The sequence below is a fragment of the Choloepus didactylus genome, chromosome X, assembly GCF_015220235.1.
Source record: "Choloepus didactylus isolate mChoDid1 chromosome X, mChoDid1.pri, whole genome shotgun sequence".
In the NCBI taxonomy this organism is placed as follows: Eukaryota; Metazoa; Chordata; class Mammalia; order Pilosa; family Megalonychidae; genus Choloepus; species Choloepus didactylus.
This window is the reverse complement of record NC_051334.1, coordinates 108,901,914-108,909,492: the sequence shown is the minus strand read 5'-3', so window position 1 is coordinate 108,909,492 and position 7,579 is coordinate 108,901,914. Positions and strand designations below refer to the sequence as shown.

Below are 7,579 nucleotides of genomic sequence, written 5' to 3'. Positions count from 1 at the left end.
GTAGTTCAGCAGTACCAGGTATTTCCTACTTGCTATTGTAATGCACTAAAAACTAATTAGGGATATCTATATGATGCATAAGAATAACCACCAGAATGACCTCTCTACTCTGTTTGAAATCTCTCAGCCACTGAAAATTTATTTTGTTACATTTCTCTTCCCCTTTTGGTCAGAAAGTCTTCCTCAATCCCACCATGCCAGATCCAGACACCAGAGAACTTCTTTTGCTGCTCAAGTGTGGCCTTTCTCTAAGACAATTCTGCAAATAAACTCACTACCATTACCCCTACATGGGACATGATTCCCAGGGGTGCAAGTCTCCCTGGCAACATGGGACATAGATCCCAGGGATTTGCCTGGCCCTGGCATCATGCAATTGACAATGCTTTCTTGACAAAATTGGAGAAAGTAAATTAACAAAATAAAGTTTCAGTGGCTAAGAGTTTTCAAATAGAATTGAGAGGTTATTTGGGAGGTTAGTCTTATGCAAGCTTCAATCAGATATTGCAAATTCCTCAGTATACCAAGCCCCAAATAACATATTCTGAAAATGCTAAAGAATATCCTGGGTTCTATCTAAGACTCTATAAAAGTTTTACTCAGTAAGTTTATTTTTTTCAAAATCTTAAGCCTTCCAGATTATTCCCATGCCAGATAAGCCCTGAAACCCAGAGGTACCAGTCCCTCCCAGAACATAAACCAGTTTCATTCCTCTACCTGATAAGGTCAACACCCCTTTCCAGCATGAAGAAATTAAAATGATCATACCCAAATATCCTTGAAAATTGAGTGAATGATCAAATGAGAGGGAAGAGGTATAACTGAGAAATTATGATTTAACAAATGATTATGACTACTGAATCATTATACAGATATTTCTTTTTAGTTTCTAGTGTAATAGACTAACCAGAAAGAAATACCTGAAATTGTTGAACTGTAATCCAGTAGACTTGATCTTTGATAATGATTGTATAACTATATAGATTGTATCATGTGACCATGTGATTGTAAAAACCTTGTGACTGACACTCCTTTTATCTAGTGTATGCATAGATGAGCAATAAAATAAAGACATGCATGAAAAAATAATAAGAATAAGTCAGGAATATGGGGCAAATATACCCCTGCATAAACTAGGGACAATGGTTTCAGTACTATTTTAATAATCTTTCATCAATTGTAACAAATGTAACTACTGTTAAAAATAGTAGAAATACAAAAAAAAAGTGATATAAATTGTAAAAAACTTTCCACACCAATGCAAGTGTCCGTGGTAGAGTGGTAAAAGGGAGTCGTGTATTTTGTGCACGATTGTTCTGTAAACCCACAGCATCCCTAATAAAAAAATTAATTAAAATTATCCATGGAAGTACACTACACAATCTGTGTACCCTAAGTTAGACCATGGAATATATTTTATAGAACAGTTATAAAAATGTGCTATCATCAATTGGAACAAATCTTCTACAATGCAAGTTGTTAATAATAGGGTAGTACATGGGAATCTTGTATTTTATGCATGATTGTTCTGTGAACCCACAATTTCTCTAATAAAGAAAAATAATTAAATGTGTGCCTAGTGGATGATCCAACTATCCCACTCCTAGGGATTGTCTATCATAAAGAAAACCCATTTCCTCACCAAGACTTCTACATGAATGCTTATAACAGCCTCATTTGTGACAGTAAAAAATAAAGAAGAAAAGAATGAGAGGTAACAACCCAAATATCTATCAATATGTAAATTAATAAAGGACCTGTGATATATCCATACAATGGAATACTACTCAGCAGCTATAAGGAACAATATGGAAAAATCTTAAAATAATTATGTTCAGTGAAAGAAGTCAGACTAATGTGTACATACTACATGAAAACATTTATTTGATATTCCAAAAAAATGCAAACTAATCTGTAGGAACAAAAAGCAGATCACTGATTGCCTGTGGTTAGGAGAGGAAGGAGAGAGATATTACAGAAGGATATGAGGACACATTTGGGGGTGAACTATATTTTCATTCTGTTGACTGTGATGATGATTTCATGGATGTATACATAAGTCAAATCACACAATTTAAAAAGAGTATCATGTTATATATCAATTATACCTCAATAATGCTGTAAAAATTAAAATTAAAAATTAAAGTTTCATCTATAAGTCTGACTTGCAATCAAGCTGCTCTCCCAGGCTACAAATGAAAGGGAAAGTACATGTTGATCTGGTTTTGCCACTGAATAATACCTCCTACTTCCTTTTTTTCAGATTCAGTCAGATATATCTGCCTCACTGATTAGAGTATTGGTTTCACTAAATTCTTTGAGGCCCTCACGCTATTCCTCCCCTGGCTTCCCTTCCAACTCTGAAGTTTCATTCATATCTTCTCTCTTCAATTCCAATTCTCAGTTGAATAGCAAGCTACCAGGTTAGTAAGATTGGAGGGCAGTGTCATTTTCTCTTACCCAGAAATATCTTCCCTTTTGACTTTGTCTTTTCTTTTCTACTCTGAAGTTCTCAAAATTCTAAATAAGCATGTAGTTAGGCAACACAAGAAGGGCATTTGCTTCAAAAGAACACTGCTAAACTGCTTCTGGTGTGCCCTAACTTTTTCAAGTGAATACATTAGCACACATTAGTTAATTTGATTAGGTAACTATTCTTTTGGGAAGTACAGAAAAATTCCCTTTGAGGGAATGAGGTATAGTACTCAGAATTTTCAGGAAGGAGTAGTACAGAAATTACAAGTACAAAGTTGAAGCAGTAGTGGGTATGGGAAGGCAGCCTTGTGAGTAGAGATGGGTCACCTAGAGGTCTGGGCCTCAGGGTTGGTGGGAAAGAGGGAGGCTAGTACCAAAGGGAAATTGTGCTGTATTCCTAAAGTTGCCTAGAGCCAGTCTTAACAAAATCTTTTTGTAGAGGGAGAGAGACCTGAAGAAAGAAACAGCAAAAAGTAAGACTAACTCAGAGAGTCATGGAAAATGAGGGTGGACTGACTTCATGTGTGGGATGCCAAATCTTTTTTTCTGTATACATTGCTTGTGGTTTTAATATGTCGAGGTTCCCTCTGAATTTATGACGTGGTACATTGATGCATGTCTCTAAACATTTAACAAATATTTGGAAAATAATTTTTGTATACCTGTAAGTATGGATGTGTAAGCCTGTTTATATTCTCATGAGTCTGCAGGTGCATTTATTTGTAACTCCATAAGAATAAATTGAGCTTGCATCTAAGAATTGTAGTGGTGTTATAATGAAGGGAAGGCTCCCCAGCTTAAGCTCCTAGAGTTTTGAATAGTGACGGCTTTTACTCTCCAAAATACACTCTTCTTGGCTTTCTTTCTACTTCAATGGTCACTTCTGAGGTTTATTTGCTGATTTTTGTTCCTCTCCTCAGCATCCAAACATTGCATTGCACTAAGGCTCAGTTCTCTACTTAATTTATATTTAAACCCTTGACGATCTCAGTCTCATAACTTTCATTTTAGTTATATGCTGATGAACAACAAATTTATATCTCTAACCATGACCTTTTCCCTGAACACCAGATTTATATGTGATTGTTCTTCACAGAAATATTTACTAGACACCTCTAATTTAATATGCTCAAAACAGAACTGCTGGACTACTTCTCTAAATCTATTCCTCCCCTAGTCTTAACCTCCTGCTTAGACAGATTTGCCATGAAACTAATGAAGCTTATTTTTCCAACTGTATGAGTCCCTCATAACCCCTAGGCAGGGCCTTAACAATGGGTTAATATGGCCATATACTTCTGTAAAATTTGAGAAAATATTTTTGCATTTTTTCTTAAAGAATTTTCTCAAAACCAGAAGAGCTCAGGCATTATAAATCCTCTTTCAGCTCTACTTTTCTCCGTATATATCCAGAACCTAACCACTTACTTATCACCTCTTCTACTACCATCATCTCTCACTTGGATTGTTAAAATAATACATCATATGGATTGTTGCAATATTGCCCTAATTGTTCTTACTGACTCTTCCATTGTCTACCCTAGAGTTTTCTCTACCCACATACAAATCTTACTGATTCAAAATGTAGGTCTAGCATAACACTCTTCTGTTCAATCCATCCAATGGTTTCTAATCTCAGTTAAAATAAAATTAAAATCACTGCTATTGTCTATTGGGTATGAGGCCATCCTCATGTGGTATGAGACATTGAGCAGAACATGCTTCCTTTCCCTGGGAGCCACAAATACATCCTGTGCTCAGGACCAGGTGTGTCAGCCTGGTGGGATAAAACACAAACCCTTAGTAGTAAAGGGGGCTGCTGTTAACATTCATTCCTTCTCCTATTGCTCCCAAGCACATGTAACATTCACTGGAGATATTCTGACTCTAGTGGGCATGTTTTATATCATCCAGCTAACATCTCAACACCCCGGTGGTATATCTGTCCCTGGCAGGGAAGGAGCAGTGTTCCTCCATTGTGGCAGTACATGAACACAAGAGGAGGGTGCTGTGCATACAACATCTCACTGGCTGTGGGGAACTGATGCCCACTAATGAAACTGACATTACCCTCTCTCTTCTCTAAGGGATTAAAACATCTTACCACCAGAGCCTGTGAGAGTTGTGCTTTTGCTGGCAACACCAACATCTATATTGGGGTGGGTTGATATCTCTTTAGGTGTCTCTTCTGACTGATTTCTGTATCGGGATGGCAAACTGTGACCAATGGAACAAATCTAGCTCACATCCTGTATTGATATGGCCTGCAAACTCAGACTAATTTTTTTAATTGTTAAATGGGTTTTTCATGGCTGAAAACAAAATCAGAAGAAGAAGAATATTTCATGATATGTAAAAAATACATGAAATTAAATTTTCAGTATACATAAATAAGATTTTATTGGAACACCCTTATTCATTTATGCATTGTCTATGGCTGCTTTTGTACAATGGCAGATTTCAGTAATTGTGACAAAGACCACACGTGGGGATCTCATTGCTTCACACTGCTGCTCGGTGTACTACAAATCACAGTGGTGCAGTTACATCTTGAGAGTGTTTTGAATGCCACATGTACTGATAAACACACATTTATTTATTTTTTATTAACAGTGCATACTCATAATGTCAAAACAAGAAAAGAATAGGAGTGGACATTAAATATCATGCTTTCAAGGCAGAAGTAGGGTGGATTATTTTGTTATTGAATTAGATGGCAAGTACTGCGTTTATTTTGCAACAATACAGCTGTATACTTGTGCTAAAATAATGCAATATATGTTGACATTACCAGTGCAAGTACTCATCCCAATAGTCCCAACTCACAGCAAAGCAATAATCAGAAAAAGAAAATTTAAAACAAATATTTCATCACAAATCACAATATGTGAACAGAATTTCTTTACAAAACTGAAGTTGCTATCAAAGTAAGTTTTTTAGCCACTCATCAGCTAACAAAGTAAGGAAAGCCATTTACCAACAGTGAGTTAATTAACTCATGTTTGATTAAAGCCTTCTGTTAGGAATACTTACTTGAAGAATTGAGAACATCGGGAGAAGCATCAACAGGCAATTTAAAAGCAAATCAAATGGCTCCTTTTCTTCAACCAGGCAGCTGAGAGGCAGATGCAGAGAAGCAGATCTTTGTGATGCCCCTTATGAGCAAGACCATTGATCTTGAGGTTGAACCCAGCAATGCCACTGAGAATGTCAAAGCCAAAATCCAAGACAAGGAGGGCATCCCATCTGACCAGCAGCATATGGTTTTTGCAGGCAACAGCTACAGGTTAGCCACACTCTCTCAGACTACAGCATCTTGAAAGAGTCCACCTGAACTTGGTGTTTCATCTCTGGGGTGGCATCATGGAATCTTCTCTCTGCCAGCTCACCCAGAAGTGCAACTGTGACAAGATGATCTGCCACAAGTGTTATGCTTGCCTGCACTGCCGCGCTGTCAACCGGCAGAAGTATGGCCACACCAACAACTTGTGCCCCCAATAAGAAATTAAATAGGGAACCTTCTTCACAACTCCCCAGCCTCCAATGGGAAGGCCTCCTTCCTGAACCCCATGGACCTCAATAAAGTTTTCCTTTCATTGACTGAAGCAATAAAAAATTGCAAAGCAAATGATTTCAAGTGATTTTCCTCAGTTTTTGATGTATCGATAGATGTTACCAACACTGATTAGTTGTTTATTTGAGGAGGCAATGCTGAGTTTGAAGTGACTGAAGAATTAACCTCTAAGAATAGTTTGCATGGAACAACTACATATGAGAATATTTTCAAAGAAGTTGAGAAAACACAAATTCAGTTCAACCTGAAGTGGAATCTGCTAAGATGTATTATAAAAATATATATGGAGCAGAGAAAGGTTTACTTGGACAAATTTTCAAAGCTCATGAAAATGTAAAGTATTTAAAGCCTGTGGTTATTCGTTGTCTTATTCATTCAACAGGTACATTGTGGAAATATGAACCTGTCATATATTCTCTAATTAGCAGTGTAAATGGTAAACTTCTCTCACTCTTCCAGGCTGAACCATTGCCAGTTCCATGAATTTTGTCAGAAATAGAAGATTAATATCCTTGCTCTCCCTACCAGACAGCAAGTAGTTTGATGATTTAGCAGTGGTTACAACTTACTGTGATTCTTTTTCAGTTCATGGTCAATTGAAATTTTTCTGAATGAGAAGAATTGCTTTCAACCAATATTGTTGAACAACACTGAAAGGCTTTGGAAATTAGCTTTTGCTACAAACTTGATAATGAATGTCTTGTGATACTTATGATAATGAGTCTCTTAATGAATTCAATCCAAAATTATAAGGCAAAATGGCACTTATATGTGAAACTTATACTGTGGTAATAATTTTGATGACAATTAGAGTTGTTTGAAACACAAGTAATTTGAAGATGCTATGTAAACTTCCCCATCCTGTAAAAAGTTAAAACAAGAAGCAAGTTTGACATTCCCACACATATTTGCCATGTATACATTTTCTGAGCTCAAACTACAGTTCAAGCAGTACTTTTGGACTTTCCTGCAAGAATGTAAGGAGATTTTCACTTTTCCAAATCCATTTAACTATGCATCTGAGGAACTCCCACTTAATTTTCAATTGGAGGTGATTAATCTACATTTTAATGACATGCTAATAGGCAAATGTCAAGAGAAGAATCTAATAGTGTTCTATAAACGTCTTCCAAGCAATTTAAAATCATAGGCTCATGGATTGATAACATATTTGGCAGTACCTACCTGTGTGGGGGAAAAACATCTTTGAAGATGAAATGTATAAGATCTCATTACAGATCAGCATTAAGTGACGAACATATGCAATTGATTTTGGTGATAGGGAACATTAACTTTGAACTCCAGTTAAGTAAAATTTGAATACTACCCCCCAAAAAAGAATTCTATTCTTCTCATTAATCAACATATATCACAAAAATGTATAATAAAATATTACTATATTTTTAATTTCATCAATAAAAATTAGTGGACATTTATTTTCTCTAATTATATCAATATCCATATACTACCCACAAGTTTTTCCTTTTGGCCCACAAAGCATAAAATATTTCCTATCTGGCCCTTTACATA

At 36.2% G+C, this 7,579-nt stretch overlaps 1 pseudogene; it reads left to right on the top strand.

The window, feature by feature from the left end:
* Positions 1 to 297: 297 nt before the first annotated feature.
* On the top strand, positions 298 to 5,988 carry LOC119523578 (annotated as a pseudogene).
* The last annotated feature ends 1,591 nt before the right edge of the window (positions 5,989 to 7,579 follow it).